Genomic DNA, 19105 nt, shown 5'->3' on the forward strand with positions numbered 1-19105 from the left:
GCTGTGCTTTGTTACTGCTAACCTGCTTGTTTGGGGTGAGATCAGTGTCTGTGTGTGTGTGTGTGTGTCTGTGTTTGTGTGTGTGTGTGTGTGTGAGAACTGAGAAATCCCATTATGGAGCCAAGTTGCTGCCACGCTTTCCCCCGTACACACTGTGAACCCGGTGTAATCCACTCACACACTCACCATGCATCCTTGTTTGTGTGTGCACGCTCACACACACAGAGACACACACACAAACACACACATGCACATACATCCTCCTCTGCTCGGCAGTGAGCTGTGTATCCCTATGCACTGTTGTTACCCACCGTGAGACATGACAGCTAATGATATCGGAGGCTTTTTAAAGGTGTGTTACTGTTTTGTGTGTGTGTGTGTGTGTCTCGTTTTGTGTGTGTGTGTGTGTGTGTGTGCAAGATGTATTTCTTCTAGACAACGTTGATGCTGCTAAATCAAAACTACAATTTCATGCCTTAAATGAATTTAACAATGTCAGATATCATTTTCTTCTTCCATTCATCCTTCAGTTGCAAACTTGAACTGATTTCCACTGGTTTTATTATTAGAGCATCAGATGTGTTGTGTTTTGTAACAGGTGTCTGTGGGAGGCTTCACTGCACACGAGGACCTGGTGACATCATCACCTCATGTTTTCTCCCATTCATTGATCCAGTATCTCAGCAGCAGCAGAATGATGTGTCTTGATTATCATCTGCTCAGGAAGAGGATGTGTGTTTGATAGTTTCTGCTCATCACCAGTGTCAGGATGAGGTTTATCAGGCTTCCACTGCACGGTCTGTCTTCACCAGTGGAATTCATTAGTTACTAGTTTGTCTATTAATGGGATTTCCGGACTTCAAAGGGTTAAATAGGCCCATGTGACTATATTTGCTTTAACTTATCAACCATAACTAGATGTTGTTTTCTATTTATGTTACTTTAAACCAGTTGACTACTCACTTGTTGATCAGGTGCTTGACCTTGACCTTTCTACTCCCCTGGCAGGGTTAAATATGACTCATATTATATTTTATAATTCAAAATAAAAGCCTTTCTTTAATTCTGTACCTGCTGCAGTGGAGGTAAATGAAGACCTTGGTCACTATGTGCAGATTCAAAGGAGTGAAACTGACCTGTGAGGGGTTTTCCTCTCGTCTTCAGCCACTTCCTCCAGGCGGAGCGTAGGGGGCGCTGCACCCGCTGCCTTGCACCTGTGAGACAGGCACAGAGGGGAGTCTGTCTCTCTCTCTCTGCCTCGCCATTGAGTGCTCGCTCACTCACTCACTCAGGGTGTGTGTGAATGTGAAAGAGAACAGGTTTCACACACACACACACACTCTCTCTCTCTCTCCATCCTCTCCTCCTCTCTCTCTCTCCCTCTCTCTCCCCCCCCTCTGACCCCAGCGCCATCTTCTCTGTCTCATCCTTTATGCACACTGACAGTGAGCCCCTCCGTTTATGGCACTGCATAACGCTGCCTCATTACCGCCCAGGACTCGGAAACCCGAACGCGGCGAGGAGAGAGGGAGGGAGGGAGGTGAGGGAAGTGGGAGATGGAAGGAGGGAGGAGGAGGAGGGTGATACAGAGAGGTGGAGGAAGAGTGGAGAAGTGGCAATGATGACATTCGCTTTGGATAATATTAATCTGATTCATTTGGCACGCCAGGAAGCTTTAACTGTTTCTGTGCTGCTGCTGCTGCTGCTGATGACTGTGTGTGTCTGTGTGTGTGCAAGAGTGTGTACGTGAGAAAGAAGGGCACACGTGCGACATGCAATTAAGCAACACACACACTGTGATACAGAGCAGATGCAGACACACAGAAGAGATACAGTCATCGCACGTTACACAAAGCGGTCACACACTGAATTTGATATGCACACACAGACGCATGATTACACACACTTGTTGGTGCCGTGTACACAATAAAACACGGGCCCCGTATAACACGCACAGTTAATGTATTTACTGTGTTGTTAAAGCTGATGAATAATTACACACACACACATAAACTGTGTTTCATGTTGTGTTACAGAGCAGAAGAGAAACAGTTTGTTCTCTTCTCATATCGGTGACGTCTGATGGAGGGTTCGAACGTGGCTCAGAAACAAGAAGGTCACCGGTTCGATCCCCGGCACCTTCAGCTCCACTCCACATTCTGAAGTGTCCTTGGGAAAGAAGCTGAACCCAAACTGCCGCTGACAGTATCTGCATGGTAATTGATGGAGGGAGAGCTGCTTATGAATATGTGAATGAACGGGTGAATGTGACATGTAGCGTCCGACCGATATATCCGATTTACCAAGTGAACGAGTGGGCGTGTACTGGTTGACCTGTAGATTTGGGTTTGATAATGATAAATATATATATATACTGTATATCCGCTGAGTTACGAGTATCAGAAACGTTTTATTTCCTAATAACTGTGTCGGCATCGGCTCCAAGAATCGATATGAATCTATTTTTATTCTGTTAGTGTGACTGTTAGCGTCAGAGTGTTAAAGGTGCAGTCCGTGCCTCATGGTGTATGGAGGTGTTTTATATTTGATGCTGTCTTGCTCTTCATGTTTATAGTGTGTTGTAACCTGTGCACCTCTTGGTGAGTCACACACACACACACACACAGACACACACAGATGTATGGATCCCTCCAGTATGAGGCTGGGAGCACAGATATACCCATGAGCTGGTGCAGAGTGCAGGGCGCAGCAGCTTGTGTTGGCTGTAAACAGACGTGCCGGCAGTGTGGACAGAGTGGCCGGGCCGTGTGAGCCCTGGGCCGGCGAGCCAATCAACCCCTCGTTCTCCTGTCCCTGCCCTTCCATTGATCCCCATTAAAATGCTTAGCAGATGCTTGGCTTGAGAAAGAGAGAGAGAGAGAGAGAGAGAGAGAGACTGAGAGACGTGAACGCTTTTTTCTCCGCTGCTATTTTCATTTGCATGCTCCTTCACCGCCGGCCCACAGTCTGGAATAGTCATTCTGCCAACTGGGAGGCCGGCCCACTCCAGACAGTACAGTAGCTTCCATTCAGACGCCGCAGTGTGCCGAGCCGCAGACGTTAAAACGCCGAGCGGCTGTCGTCGGGCCGGCCGGCACCGGGGCTCCGAACCTGCTGGGGAGCCGGTGCCAGAATGGTAATTCTACCATCTGCAGACGGATTCATACCTGTGTTGTTTTCTTTAATTAGGACTCCAGTATCGTTCATGAATGGTTTTCTTTTGGATCGCTGCCTTGGATTTCAAACCCATTGTGAGAGTGTGGGTTTTCTACCTGTTATATCTTTGCCTTCAGTATTAGTCTGTTTATTGGAGAAAACATGAATGTCCTCATGAAGGTGCAGATATATTTTGTCCTCTTTCCATCTGTCAGAGAGCTGAAGGAGCATTTCTGTATCTGTCATAAACTTCATTCAGAGTTTACAGCTGCTCTCCCCTTGGTGCTCTCTCCTGAACCTGTCGGCTTGTTTACAACCTCCTGACCTGTCATAGCAGATCTTTTAACTTTTGGGGGGGGAGGACAATGGTTAGATTTAGGGGTACACACACACACACACACACATACACACAGACACACTATAAACATCTCATGTGTGACATAATCCTGTGAACAGCGCATGTCTGGAGCATGTGGGGCCAACAAAACCAGCATGAGGACTGGCTTATGTTGTTATGCCAGCCAGTCAAAGAAAGCAGCTATTGTGTATACGTGTGTGTGTAGCCCTTTTTGCACATGTTAAGTGTGTGTTTAGCGTACAAGTGTGCGACACATCTTGTTGAGCACACATGAGCATCTTTGTTTTTCGCGTACGTGCTCAGATGTTGTGCGTTGTTTCCAGTTCCCCGTGTGGCTGCGTGGAAACCGAACCTGCTGTCCCACTGTTAGTGTGTCTGTGTGTGTGTGTGTGTGTTTGTGTGGCAGCCGCCTCCTCTGAGTACAGGCGAGGGACACTAGCCGGCTTTGTCTGTCCGGGGGGGCTGACGTAGGTCCGTGGAAGAAGCCCTCCACTTCGGGCCATGAGAGAGAGGCTCTGTTCTCGCCGGCCTGTCAATCACTCCCGGACCAGTCGAAGGGGGGGGGGGGGGGGGGGGGGGATGCAGATATATACACGTTCTCCTTATCGTCTGATCACAAAGGAGGAGAGAGTGATCACACGATAAGGAAACTCAAAAGTCTACATCAAGAAAAGATAAATCAGAAAACCTTATGAAGGAGAATCGTGATTTAACGTAAACACAAATTCATCTACTGCACAAACAAACATGAATGAACAATTCCCCTTGTAAACAACAACAACCTGAACAAACACTTTCCACCGCCACAGCGTCGGGACACGATGACAGCGCTCCATTTAGTTGACAGGACAACCCAACGGCATGCTGGGAGTCGCCGAGACGAGGGGGGGGGAGGCACAGAAGCTGAATTTGCGATGTCATGCAGCCGATTAGGCAGCTACTCTATCTCTCCGGCGTCAGGGGGCGTCTGACGGCAGCTCCACCGTCCCGCCAGCAAGTCGTATCCATCACCCTGCGTCCTGCACACACACACACACACACAAACACACACACACACACACACACACATCCTCCGTCCGCGTCAGCAAACATCATTCCCCTCTGCGTCACCTGCTCGGACCGGGAGCATGAGAAATGGCTGTCACGCCGACGCCCAAAACTGATTGCTGAAAACGAGAGGAGAGGGGAAATAAAAGTGGAGGGCGGGGGGGGGGTGGGAGGGGGGGGCGGCAGGGAAGGTGAAATTGGAGGAAACTCTGGCCAGATTAGGTGCGGGTTAAGAGAATATTGATCTGTGTGCCGAGGACTGTTGATCTCTCTTAGCAGCAAAAGACAAATGGCAGCAAACAGAAAATCGAGCGCTGGCCTCCTCTCCAAGGACGATGGCGGCGGCGGCCTCTCTCTCCCTTTCCCTCTCTCTCCCTTTCCCTCTTTCTACCTTTCTCTTTCTCCTCCGTCCTAATAACAACATCCACCTTTCCTCCAACGTGGATATGAAACGTTCCAAAAAGCCGTTTTGCAGAGAGGCTACACAACTAATGACAACATCTCTGCTCGTGTGTGAACTTCTTCCCCCCGAGCGTCGGGGGGGATTCTCCTCTCCGCCTGTAATCTCCGGCTCCTCCAGCACCGACACTCCACCCTGCCTCAGAGCCCATGGCACGCTCGCCTCACCTAAATGGTAAGAAGCAGGAGTTTGTGTCAATGTTAGACGCCGCTGAGTGATTCTGAAGGTTGCCTCGATAATTAGTCTTTCTCTCCCGTTTGGAGTGTACGAGGGGGTTTGCCGAGGCGCTGTGTTTGATTAGGGCCACAGCCTTGGCCCGGCACCCAGCCGCGGTGTTTGATGATGGGGAGCGAACTCTGGGCGGGGGCTGAGGTTCATCCGCGCCGGCTCAACATCAAACAGCCGGGAGCAAAGGAGTACAGCCCTGGGGGAGCCTCCCAGCACCGCTGCCTGGATAGGTAGATTCACCCCCGGTCGGATCAGGAGGGAGAGACATGGCTGGAGACACAGGAGAAAGAAAGGTGGAGGAAGGGAAAGAATGAGGGGGAGGTAGAGAGAAGTTGTAGCTGTCAGGAATCAGAAAGGCTCGGTTTGGAGGTCACGGTTCAGGATGTTTCCGGTGCAGGAGAAACATTTAAAAAGCTTCTCTTTCCTTCTTTAGCTGTCAATCTCCCAGTCTGTAATTCAGCAGTCTACTAATGAAGAACTTCTATAAATCAAGACTTTGCTTCGGCTCCGTCTGATTCGCTGCATTTGTTCAGTACACAAAGAATATGTACTTAGTTACCATCAAGAAGTTTCTACACAAAATAAAGATCAAAGTCTCATCGTTAAAAAGTCTTTATTCATGTTTCAATCGAGATCTGACCTCAGGCCAGTTGGACCAACTGCTCATTACTTCAGGTCAGGGTCCTCTGCCTCCGCTGTTTATCATTTTAACTTATTTACTGATGTACTCAAGTAATTAAAGTAAATGTAACTGATTACTTCCCCCCTCTGCTGATCTTTGTCTCTGTCGTCATTTATCTCACCCTCTTCCTCACCTTCAGTCTCCGTCACCCTCTTCCTCACCCTCTCCTCCTCTTTCCCCTGTAGCATCCGTCTCCGTTGTCTCTCTCGCTCTTTCACCTCACCTCCTTCACCTCACCTCCTTCACCTCACCTCCTTCTCCGGCTCTTCCTCCATCTCGCTCTGTTCTTCTCACCGGGAGCAGGAAGCTGGTGCATGTGTTACTCACTTATTTATCTTTGACTGTGTTGCATTGATGCAGCTTCTTCTTCTGCACCGCTCACTGTCTCCTCCTGTTCCACATGGACAAACAAACCATTAACCTGACCTCCTCGTGTGTGTTTGGGTCCCGGGCCAAAGAAGGAAGACATATGTAGTCCATCACTTTCATATCACTAATTGCACTTTGTATAATTTCCTATATTTTGGTGATGTGAGTGCGAAACACTTCATCAAAGCAAAAGCAAACAAAAAATATATAAAAATCAATGCTGGCAAGAATGTGCTGCAGCCAAAACAGAAGCCCACGTAATAAGATGCACCCGGCTCCTCAATTAGTGGAGCCGGACTCGGGGGGGTATTTACAGTAATCAATGTACAATCCTCAAGTCATTTTTTTCAAATTAATTCTCTTCAGCAATTAGCTGGCTCAATGAAACAACACCCACCGAAAAGACCTCTCTCTCCCTCTCTCTGTGACACGGCCTCGCTCGTTGCCCTTCCTGGCTGGAACAAACGGGGGGGTGTTTTGGGAGTGTTGCAAAAACACACACACGCACACTTGTGGCTGAAAAACAAACCGGTCTCTGGGAGTGTGTTCACTTAGCATGGAGGGCTTTCTCAGATAAAGTGGGTCAAGCTCACGATGTGGTTTTCAGCTGCCTTCCTCTCCTCCCACCTTCCATATGGGCTCATGCATATGCATGCTCTCTGGACAGGTACGCCAGAAAGGGATTCTTCTCCTCGGGTGTGTGTGTGTGTGTGTGTGTGTGTGTGTGTGTGTGTGTGTGTGTTATCTCAGATTCGGTGCTTCGTGGCGCAGACCGGTAGCTGCCACAAGCCGTCTGTTGACTCCTGTAAAGGGGTCATCATGTGGAAACGAGTCCCGCCGAGGCAGAGGGAGGCGGGGGGGGGGCGGCAGCAAACACACACTTTTCTGTAGATGGTGGAAACAAATGGAACAGTTCATATCAGTCAGAGGAAAACAATAATCCGGGGCTGGATTTGTCATCGCTGGTAAATGATCGTGGCAATTACACTCACATTGTGCGGCAAGCAAACAGAATTACAGCCAGATTTTCTCAGTGATTGGGGTGTCAACCCCCCCCCCCACACACACACACACACACACACAAACACACACCAGCCATTATTGTTGTGCCTCCTGATTGATCCTCTCCCTCTCTCTCTAAATCACTCTCCTCTCCCTTTCACTGCCTCGTCTTGTTTTATCTTTTCCTTTGTCTCCTCTCGCCTCCCTCCTTCCATCTCTCTCTTTCTCCGCGGCTCGTTCTCCGGGATCATGAATCTCAAACTTCGGGGAATAGTCTGGGGCCCCGGTGAGACCTCCAGCCTTATTTCCTGCTCGGCAATGCCCCCCCCGGCGCTGGTCAGCCGGGGGGGGAAACCAGCTGTCCATCACCCGCTCCCGTGTCTCCGCTAACACTTTTACTACCTTTAAATTAGCCAGTGTCACCGCCAACCGTGCCTCGGCGTCACACGTCTCCAGATGTTACACGCCGCCTTTTCGCTGCCGCTGTAAATCTTTCCTCTCCCGACCGGGGAGGCAGGCGAGGCCGGCCCGGTGGACGACCGCAGCTCGCCACTTCCCATCTGTCGGCTCAGGCTGCATTAGCACAAAACACTCGTTCTTCATGTTGTGGGCTCGAGCAACATGTCAGATCCCTTGGGGGGGGGGGGGGGGGTCCAACCACTTCTTTAAAACTGTCTTTGTCCTGATGAGAAGCGACAGACGCTGCTCGTCTTCCTGCCACATCACACGCCTCCTCCTGGACGTGGTTCTGTGGTGATGGAGTCCGTCTGGAACAGTAACTGCTTGTGGCTGGACGAGGAAACTCAAACAGTGAAATGTTAGAACTGGTCATTGAGTTTCTGAACAAACACGCAGGCGGATGATAAACCCACAGTTTGGAGTGTTTTCTCGGGAGGTGATGAACCAACACCCTTCTCCATCTCCGCCGCTGCAGAACTCCAGTTTGAGAAGATACTTGATGTTTTGACGATGTTGGCGGAGAGCTCCTCACGCTCACCCATTAGTGAGCAAATGGTCACACTGGTCAGTGTGGTGTTTTGCTGGGAAGCGGATTTCACAGGTTTTCTTTTTTTCCGTCTGCTTTTGCACAAACTGCTGAACTTTGAGTCTCCGCGCTGCCTCGTTTCTGCAGCTGCCAAATCGAGTTAAATGAAGAACATGTACATGCACAGATTCTCTTTCTCTTGCCGAGATCTTTATCTCACCTCTGTGGCGGAGACGTCTCCGTGTTTCAGTGACCTGAGTGTTCGCCGGACACAAATCCACCTACTTGTGTTCTTGGTTGGAGGCCAGTTCAGAGGTCGTCCCACGCCTCGGCACTGTATTCGGAGCCGCGGCTCTGCACAGCTGCATCGGGAGGTTTTGGCAATGAACCATATACTGCACCTCCTCCACAGCGGAGGGCTCTGAGGGTCAAGACACCACCACATGTTCCAGCCATGCCGTCGGGGCTGGATTTCCAAGCAGCTCAGCCGGGCAGTGCCCACTTGTTGCAGCCGTGTTTATGTAAAGACTTCATTTCAGCTGCGAGCTCACGAAATTAGATAAAAACATCCTATAAATGTGAAATCACTGCAAGATGCACACGGGCTTCTTCCAGCTCTCCTCTCAGATACTTTTATAAATGCTCCTCCTCAGACACAGAGAAGATAAATAACTTCCTCCTCATGTGTTCTGTATCAGCGTTGTTTGACTTCCATGGAAATCGCTCGGTGAGATCTGATTAGAACACGAAGCTGTTTACGACCCGAGTGGAAACCATGTTCAGGCCTGTGTTTCTCCTCTATCTCATGTATCTTCACCTCTTTCCTTCTCCCTTCATCCTCTCTTCTCCTCCTCATGTCTGCATTGCCCCCCCCCCCCACACACACACATACACACACTCGTCCATTCATCCAATTAACAATGGCCCTTGAGTTTTGTGTAATTCAGAACAGGACGCGGCGGTCATGGATGTTATTGGAGGCGGTGTCCCTCAGCGTGGGGACAGTGAGGAGACGTCCCTGATGCTCCGTCACGTCCCTCCTGAGGCTTCTCCTGCTCGGCTGGCGTCACCCGGCCATCAAATAATACAATAAATCAAAACATAAGAGTTTTGTCTATTTGCAATTTCCTTTTTCGGCCTCCGAATATGAAACCAGATGTTTCCGGCATCCTGAAGACGCGTTTCACCCCCCCCCCCCCCTCTCACTGTCTGTGTCTCTCTCTCTGTGTCTTCGCCGTCGTTCTCTGCCTCCCCTCTGTTTTCAAAATTAATGTAAGAATAAATAAGAGAGGCTTATAAAAAGTGAGCCGTCCTCTTTGCCCAGGGAAGTCGTCTGTTTCACATTGATAGAGGCACAGCCGCCCCTGGCCATCTGAGGCTGAGCTGCTTTCCCTCTGCGATATCCTGCCGCCACATCTCTGCCTCTCGAGTGCGCCTCCGAGTGAAGCGGGCGGGTCAAAGCAATAGCGTGTAGCCCCCCCCCTTTCTCCAATCCTCTAATTGGAGGTGCTCAGGTTAAAGAATGTCCTGGTTATCGCAAAGCCAGCAGAGAAGCACAATTCAGCACTATAATTCCACCGATGAGTGACTTGCATTTTCAAATATGTAGCGTCCATGTTTACACAGGCTGCGCATCATTATCTCATTCATGCACATTCAAACGTGGACACCAGCTTCTGCGGGAGAATTAATTCCGAGTCAAGCCCCGAATGGGATTTTTAATAGATTCTGGATCCACGTGCACGTATGGGAATCCATCCCCGACATGGATAGTGTTTGTGTAGTTCTGCGGCTGCAGTAAGTGTGGTCCCAGTCCTCTCACCAGTATGAAGAGCTGGTCTGTGTTGGGCCTCTGGCCTCTGTTCGCTTTGACAAACCGTGCGTGCTCGCTGCCAGTCACTTCCAGGCAACCACAGCAACAATAAACACCAGCACCAGTTCTTTTCTTTTTTCCTTTCTCCAGCTCGAGGCCCAGGTTGATCCCGAGCAGAACCTTGGCCAGCTCACTTCCTCCAGGGCGGGGGGGGGGGGGGGGGGGGCCAAACAAACAGGAACTCCGACATACAGGGCAGCTCCCCTTGAGCCCTGCACCTGCATAGTGTTACACCGGACTTACCGGCTCCAGGTTCAGCCAGCCGGGGTTTATGTTTGTGAGATTGGAGCGGAGAGGAATGTCCCGGCTGAGATGGGCTGTGGACAATCGGGACAGGGACGTTCTCTGTATTTGAAATATTTTATTCTGAAGGAGATTTAGGAGATAATTAAGGGAACTCTGCGTTATGCTCATATTGTTTGGTTACAGTTCTTTTAAATCCTCGTCTGTTGTGTGGAAAGGATTTTGAATCTCCTGATATTTTCCCTCGTGTTTACACAACGCAAAGAAATTCTTCTTCCTCAGTAACGTGCTGACAACTCACAGTGTTTTACTCCTACTGTTAAACACACAAGTCCAATTAGGGTTGTCCTCGTTAACGTGACAGAATGTCAAACAAGCACTTCCTGTTAACGGCCTCTTATCGTAATTGGCCTGGTCTCAGAGGAGGGTCCGGCTCGACGGCCGCCCAGCGCCTGCTTCTCGTCTGCCCCCCCCCCCCCGACACAGCCTCGTTCTGTGCTCGTCGCAGACCGGACCTCTTCTACATGTCAAACTTTATCTGAGAAAACATTTTGAGGTGCACAAGCAGAAACTTTGACTTCTTAAATTCCTCGTTAAGAGCCCGTGAGTCAGACGGACTCCCACCGGGGGCAGCAGCTCTCTTAATAAAGCCCAAATGCAATCTCCCTCTAACCCCGATGAGATGGCCGGGGCTCCTCAGCTCTTCCGTAATGCACTATTCATGCTTTTTATTAATCTCTTTTTCCTCCAGCCATTTTTCAAATCACTCCTTTTGTTTACTCATGAATATTTGTCTGCCTTGTTGAGAGAGAGAGAGAGAGAGAGAGGAGGAGGAGGAGGAGATGGAGGAGAGGCCATCAGCGCGGTGCAGGAGTGACCTGCTGAGGCTTCATTTGTGGGTAATTTGTGGCCGGGAAGCCGTGTATTTCATCACAGGGTAATCTAACCTTGGAGGTGTTCTACAGACTGCCTCCCAGCCCACAATAGGTCACTTAAGTAGGCTTAGCGGGCGAGGCCGGTCTGATATGAGCGCCCTGCACCCCGGGGACACCCAGCCACGGTAATTGGTGGTTATGGCCCCAGGTTTTTAAAGGCAATGAACAAAGTTGGTCGTTTAATGTCACATTTAGGCCGACGACATGTTCAATCCCGAGTTTGGAATGACATGGGCTCATTAACAAGTTCCTAATTACACAGAGAAGTCAAGAAGTCGATCCCTGTATGGGTTTGGTTCACTTCCCGGTGTTTTGGTGGATGCGCGGCAGCCGACTCGGTGTTTCTGATACAAAGGGATGCTGATCATAATAGGCCGTCTGTAAAAAGTACCCAGCATTAGGCTAATCTGTCACCCATTTCCATTTGTTCAGATCCAAAGTGAGACGGGAGGAGTGAGGCGGTGTGTGCAGCGACGTGGAGGGGGAGGGGGGGGGGGGGGGGGGGGGGGGGTAATGAGAAGGGCCTGAATGACAGTGGGTTGACAGTGGGATTGGCTGGTAAATGACTGCGGAGTGGCTCGCCTGCGGAGAGGGGATGGAGGAGGCTCCCAGTAGGCCTGATTAATTCCACTCTCGGCGGCTGCCGGGGGAGAGCCGGGGTTAGCGGCTGCTGGAAGAGGAGCCTATTACCAGTCCGCCGCTGAAACCGATATAATCAGCTGCTGCACCGCGACCCGGCCTTCCCCACGCAAACTTTTCCAGGGCTCGCTCGCCCATTCGTTCCACACGGGGACTTAAAATACGAGGGGGCCGAGGTGAGGGAGGGCGGCGGGCTTGGAAGAGAGGGGTACAAAGGATTTTCCTTTTGAGAGATGGTTAGAGGAGCTTTGTAAGAAATCCTCCCCCCCCGCTCCGACTGCACTCTCCCTCTCCCTCGCTGTACCTCTGTATCTCTTCATCCCTATCTCTCTCCCCCTGCTCCCTCTCCTCTCTGGCTGATTTCCTGCGGCTTTGATAGCGACAGACCCTCCCGTGTGGCGGCGGCTTCACGTCCGGTCAGATATGAATATGTCACAGCTCTTAATCCCAGACGCCTCTCTCACGGCTTCACAAACCGAGTGTGGCGCGTTTTATCTGATGCAGGCTCTACAATAAGAAGCCCCCCCCCCCCCCCCCTCCCACGATATCATCCTCCCTCTGTTTCTTTCTCTGGGCCTGACCCAGAATCTGAAATCGAGGATAAGATATCGTAACATTATCCAGGTGACATATGTTCCTCCATGTTACTGGTTTGTCTGCAGTGGGATCTGGAGAAACCAGCGAGGATTAGAGGATTAACAAATTAATGTCACGGGAAACTCACAGGAAGTGACTTTTAGGGATCAGCTCCAACATATTGGAAAACATCTCCTATTCTCATGTGGCTCTCGTCGTATGAAGAGAGTCTCAGGAACCAGGATGAGAGTTGAGTTTATTTAAAATGTCTCTTCATGGAATTATCATAGGGTTATGGATATGACAGCTGCCATTTTGTGCCGATGACGTCGGCCTGTGTGGTAACCAGCAGAGGGCGGAGCCACGATGTCAATCAGGACGTCTCCGTCCTCCTCACATCATCAAACAACTAATTATAACCAGACGTGAACATCAGTGAGATGAAAGGAGTGACAGAAACCATCTTTAGAAAAAGGTATTTGCAGTTTGCTCTGTGTCCCATGGGGGGGGTCTGTCAAGTCGTCCATCTTTATATTTACATATTTATATTTTACAATCTGTGATTTTCTTTTTACGTCCTGCAAACATCGAGGATATTTTCCTTTGACCGTCCCTTCTCTTCTTTTTCTTGACATCACTTTTCTCGACTTTAAGTCCCCTCGCTGTATCAGGGTCCCGGTGGCAGTCGTCTCGGACCATCCGCAGGTTCGATGCTCCGGGAGCCAGATTGTGTGGCCCGACCTTTTAACCGCGTGGACGTGCTCCTGCAGCCACACGTGTCCACATCCCCACAGCCCATCTTCATCTGTGGCCATCACACGTTCCTGTTCATGTCCCAGATAGAGCCGGCCCCTCTCCCTGCCTCCGTCTGAAGAATGTCAGCCCCCCCCACCTCCCCCACCTCCCTCCCCCCCGCACTGATAAAGGTCTTGAATAATACATATTGAGCACTGTACTGAGGGCTGTAACCCAACTGTTAAAATATTGATCTTGGCCAATCATAATAAAGAGAAATTACTGAAAACGATCCATCACCGAGAGCCGGGTGTCGCGTTCGACTCCGGCTTCACTTGCTCATTTTCCCCTCGTCTGTGCGGCGCCACATTACGGCTCAATAACAATAAAGATCATATCAGCGCCGCAACTGCCGCTGTGTGCGCCGTGAAAGGTGTGTTGTCATGCAAATTAAGCGACAACAAATCCATAACACAACTAAATATATTTGGAGGATTACGTCCCGTCATCTGTGGAAAGGAAATAAATACTTTCAATATCTGCTCTCCAGATTCCAAATGGTGCATGACAGTTGGGTTGTGTGTGTGTGTGTGTGTGTGTGTGTCAGCATGTGGTTCATGTGTAAAAGAAGTGTGTGTTTGGAGAGAATTTGTGTGTAATACCAGGGATTTTATTATTGTTAATGTAGAAACATGTGAGTGTGTTGGACTAGATTGTGTGAGGAGGGATTTGACGATATTTGAGTTGTGTGTCTGCTCGGCGCACACACACACACCCAAGTCTCATACATCTGTGGTGTGATGTATGAACCAAAGTGTGTATAAGGCAGTGCTTGCATGATATTTGTTTGTGTGTGTGTGTGTGTGTGTGTGTGTGTGTGTCTTTGCTTGCATGAGTGAATGACGGGATGTGGGTCATTAAGTGTGTATAAGGCAGTTACTGTGTGTGTGTTTTACAGTTTGTCACATGTACAAGAAGTGTTTGTGTGTTTGTAGAGATAATGTGTGTGTTATACCAGGGATCTTATATTGAAAATACAACTCTGTGTGTGTGTGTGTGTGTGTTTTTGCATGAGAATGTGTGGTGAGAGATTGTTTGTGTGGGTTTTGTATGTGATTTCAAGTGTGATGATATTTGAGTAGTTTTGTATTCTCTCACATACACACTCACATCTCTGTGGTAACAAACCCTGTGTGTGGTTTTACATCCTTCACAGGCACGTGTGGATAGAAGTGTGTGTCAGACAGTGCTTGTGTGTGTGCATAGGATTCCTGTGTGTAGGTGTGTGAGGAGTTGTGTTAACGCAGAAAGCAGCGGACTGGACGTCAGAGTCGTCTTGAAGCAGCTGTGACCAGACGAGTGGCTCCGCCTCCAGCATGAGACCCTGACTTGTCAGCCCCGGGCGTTAATGGCCCCGAAAGGTGTCGGTTCGAGTCCCGTGCCCAGCTGAGCGAGACGCTCACGCACCTAATGAGTTTTTAAATATTAAAAGCAGCACACGTCGGCGTCACTAGTGTGAGCTCTTAATTTACCGAGCAATTAGGAGCCGGGCCCTCGTTTATCAGCGTGTGTTCATTTGCTGAAAACCTCGTCACTTTTTATTAATGGACTCCAGAAACCAGGAGGTGAAATGAATGTGCGCCCAGCGGAGGTCACGCCAGCCGAGCTAGCTGAAGCTGAGAAGGGAGATAAATCCGAGGTGAGCTCGGCCGGTGATGCCAGGGGACCGGGGGATGAGTTACAGCGGAGAATCCTCGGCTCCTGTTACCATCTGTTTCTTACTTTTTACTTTCCAGCTCCACATTTATTCAAGAAGCAGGAAAAATTAACCAAAAATCCAATATGGTTTCAACCTTCGTGCTTTGGTGCCTCGTCTGTTTCTCCTCCATCACACCGCAGAGATCCGTATCTCCGTTGGAAAGTGGGAAGGAACGCGATATGTGGAAGCACTGGTTTCTTTGTGTTTTACCGAAACAACGAAAGCGCGGTGGCTGATAATGAAGGAGAAGACACCTGCTCGCTTCCTAATGTCTCCACCCGGGGACGAGTGTCCACCCTGATGTGCACAGGTGTTGTTTGGCAAACACACACACTTCATGTACACACAGATTCTGATGTTTGGACAAAGCTACGGCTTTATGTTGATGATTGAGACCAGAGTTGGAAAGTACATTTATTTATTTTTTCCGTTGTACTTTCTCCTCTACTTCATTTATCTGAATACTCAAGGTACTCGTTACTTTCAAAATACGGCACATTAATAAAGAGTCAAAAGGTTCAATTGATCCAGTGTCTGTTCAGAGATTAGAGAAAATCCACCAACAGATGTTTTCCTCCCTGGTGTTGCTGCATTTAACACCTTTATATTTAACACCTATACATTTAATACCTTTATATTTAACACCTACACATTTAACACCTTTAAATCTGACACCTTTAGATTGAACACTACAGAGGAAGCAGTTCAAACAGCAGCTACATGCTCATCTAAATAATACTAATATCACTCAGAGGGTCTCAACCAGTACTTTATCCTGATACTTTAACTGATATAATAATATATGAACTTTAACCCGTTATAAAAATAAGTTTGTTAAATCCAATGTTTCACCCCCCCGTGATCCCTGATCCCCACGGCTGTTAGCACACGGTGGTGGTGGGATGCCAGGCTGCCGCGGCCCCGGCCCGTCCCAGGCCCGGATCCGGCCCTGCTCTAATACGCTCCCATTCCTCATCTCGACAGTCTGTAAAGCACTGGGGCAAAATATTCTGTCTCCCTGAGCAGCTCCTAATAAATTGTCCTTTCATCGACGCGCAAGACAAATTCTGCCTTCTCTCTCTCCCCCTCCCTCCCTCCTCCTCTCACCCTCTTCCTCACTTCCACCATGCTCACTCCCAGTTCCTCTGCTCCCTGTGGTTCAGGGAAACTGGCACACTCGCTCTGCCTCTCGGTGAACTGGGGGATGCCAGGGGCGCAGCTCGGTTGGCCAGAGGCCTCGGCGAAGGGGAGATGGAAGGAGGAGAGACGCGGAGAGGAGGCAGGATTAACCAGGAAGAGGGAGAGGATGAAAAGAAACCAGGAGAGAGGGATGTTACTGTGCATGATCCTCTCCTCCTCCTCTCCTCTCCTCCTCTCCTCTCCTCCCCGTCTCTCCTCCCCGTCTCTCCTCCCCACGCTGCCACAACACGCTGCCGCTTCCACTTTGTAATTGCGCAATTAGTGCCACAGCCTGGTTTTCATATATCACAAATGGCTAGCTACCGCTATTAACGCAGCCGCGGCGCCGGGCTAGCGGGCATGGCTAGCTGAGGTGCATTAAGGGCAGCGTTTTGTAAAATGTGAGCCAATTTATCATGATCTGTTTTTCGCTCCCACCCACTGCTAAAACGCCCCTACTCCCTTGTCTTTGAGCCTGACCTTGTGCTGTGTGTGTCTGTGTGTGTGTGTCTGTGTGTGTTGTGTGTCAGCGTGCGGAGGTTCAATTTGCTCATTGTTACTTGCTTGCATAATTTCAGGCGGCTGGCTCGGCACAGAGCCTCACACTGAGCCACTCACGCCCGCAGTCACGCACACAAACACACCTTCATGTGCACAAACACACACACCTCCGCAAAACATGCCGGCCACTGATTGCTCGCGCCGCCACTTTGCCTTCCTCTTTCTCTCATTCCACTTCTCCCTTCCTCGTTCTCTTTCCCTCTCAGAGCAGGAATCCACTCATTTATATGCCGAGGCTAAACGGTATTCATTTGTAAGATGGCAAGCGGTATAACACTGGTAATTCCTCCTCACCAATTTCCAGCGCACTTTCCCCTTTAGCTGTCATAAGCAGTGCATTAAGTGAGTGAGGCAAATCCGCTTCCCATTCTGCACCATCTCTCCCTCTCCCTTCTTCCTGCTGCCTGCCGTCCTCCATCACCCACTCGTCACCCTCCCTTCTCCACGGCTGCATGTAGCCGCTGTGAAGATTTACACCACACGCCTATTTACTCAACCACCCCCTCTCTCCCTCCCTCCCTCCCTCCCTCCACTTCCTCTCTCTCTCTCTCTCTCTCTCTATCTCTTTCTGTTTCTCAGTCCTTTCATTCCGCCGGGCGGTGGAAGCTGAAGATGACACCTGAGTTCATCAGAGCCCTGCAGGCTCCTCGCCCCGGAGAGCCGCCCCGAGCTCCACGCTGCACTGCAGATACCTGCCCTGCTCCGGCACCCCCCCCCCCTCGCCCCCCCGGCTGAGTCGCCCCTAGCCCAGAGAGAGGCTGAGCCTGGGGGGGGGGGGGGGGGGGGGGATGAGGCTGGATGTAGTGATTTGAAGGTGGGGCCAGAAGGAAGCAGAACGTCTGAGGAGGTTGAGGGGGGGGGGGGAGTCTGACGATCACACGATCTTCAGAAATACAGTTCGTGAATATAAATTTGTTGCTCTAAATATTCCACGGCAGGATTCGAGGCCTGGATGTGGAGAGGAGCTGGAGGCTGAAGCACGACTCTGCCTCCTGCTTCCTCCTGGTTCACCTCCCTCATCTGCTGTCTGTCCATCCCTCTCTCCATCAATCCGGGCTTCTCTTCCTCTCCGCTCTCCTCCTTGATCTTGATCTCTCACCGCTCCTTGTTCCCCGGACGAGGAACGAGGGCAGAGGAGACGAGAAGTGAAACCTCGTCCCACACGACAGGCAGATGATTAAATAGCTGCTCTGCTGACAGCCTCTCCTTCACCTCCTCTAGAATCACCAAACCGCTGGAACGTCTCTGTTATCGCGGCTGAAGCAACACAATTGCGGTGTTGCTGACAGCCTAATTATCAGGTGGTTAGACTTCTTTGCAGGTAACAGCTTATAAAGTTGTCAAATTAACAAATTGCACCGTGTTTCACGTGGGTTTCTCTCGATGTGTGGGAAAGACAGGCGTAATCACCGGCGATCAAAAGCACAATGGCACAAAAACAGGTTTAACCGCCGCTGACCGCCACTCAGCCCCTCAGCTACCATTTCTCCCACCTTGGCGTTAATGTGTTTGTTGCTACTTGTCAAACACCCACTTGATTTGAATTTTCCACAAGAGTCTTGGCACCGCTGCCTCGTCGCACCGGCAACACGCACCAGAGAGCAATCATTGTTTTGTTGTTCCGAGTGCTGCACCGTGGTTGCTTACTTTATTTGGAGGACTTGGCACGGGTCCCTTTTTAAAAAAATTCCTCTCGCCCCCCATTTTGATAAGTGGGCGACAACCAGGGTCAACGCAGACCAGTGGACTAAACCATTTCACCCTCACACGGGGGGTATGTCTGGCTCCAACAAATGGCCGTATTCCAGTTCCGTTATTCTCTTCCTGATACCGAGGCTTTCAGTGCACGACCCAGTATTCTCTAATGTATAGTGTACCCAGGGACAAACTCTCCCCTGACTACACACACACACACACACACGAGTAGGACACACACAATGATAGATGCGGTCTCATGCGCACCCACAAAAAGCTGCTGCAGCTTCTCCAGGTACCTGGATGTCTGGTAATTAATGGCTGTGGTATTTAGGAGTGAACAAACCCACCGATATGACAGAGACAGGGAGAATTAGTTTGGTGGTTTAAGCTACATTAACTCAGCACAGCTTTAACTCTTCCCACAGGGAAGCAGCTCTGGGATCTGCTCTGGGATCTGCTCTGGGATCTGCTCTGGGATCTGCTCTGGGATCTGCTCTGGGATCTGCGCTCGGCCACCGCGGAGGAACCGGTGCAGGAGAGACGGCTGTTTGCGGTGAGGTCTAATTGGGAATACATTTCAATTAGCTGCCGTGGCGCTTTCTGAGGTTTCCTGTGCGTTT

General features: G+C 50.1%; 1 long non-coding RNA gene across 2 annotated transcripts in view; it reads left to right on the forward strand.

The window, feature by feature from the left end:
• LOC133933619 (uncharacterized) overlaps nucleotides 1–19105 on the forward strand; it is a 113038-nt gene that overhangs the window by 16740 nt on the left and 77193 nt on the right. The window contains exon 1 of one of the 2 annotated variants that reach the window (XR_009912082.1): nucleotides 11824–11848. The exons of the other annotated variant lie outside the window; for it this stretch is intronic. This is a non-coding gene — a long non-coding RNA (uncharacterized LOC133933619). Of the gene's footprint in view, nucleotides 1–11823; nucleotides 11849–19105 lie in introns of those variants that run through there. 2 annotated transcript variants of the gene reach the window in all.

This window comes from Platichthys flesus, chromosome 22 (assembly GCF_949316205.1).
Source record: "Platichthys flesus chromosome 22, fPlaFle2.1, whole genome shotgun sequence".
NCBI lineage: Eukaryota > Metazoa > Chordata > Actinopteri > Pleuronectiformes > Pleuronectidae > Platichthys > Platichthys flesus.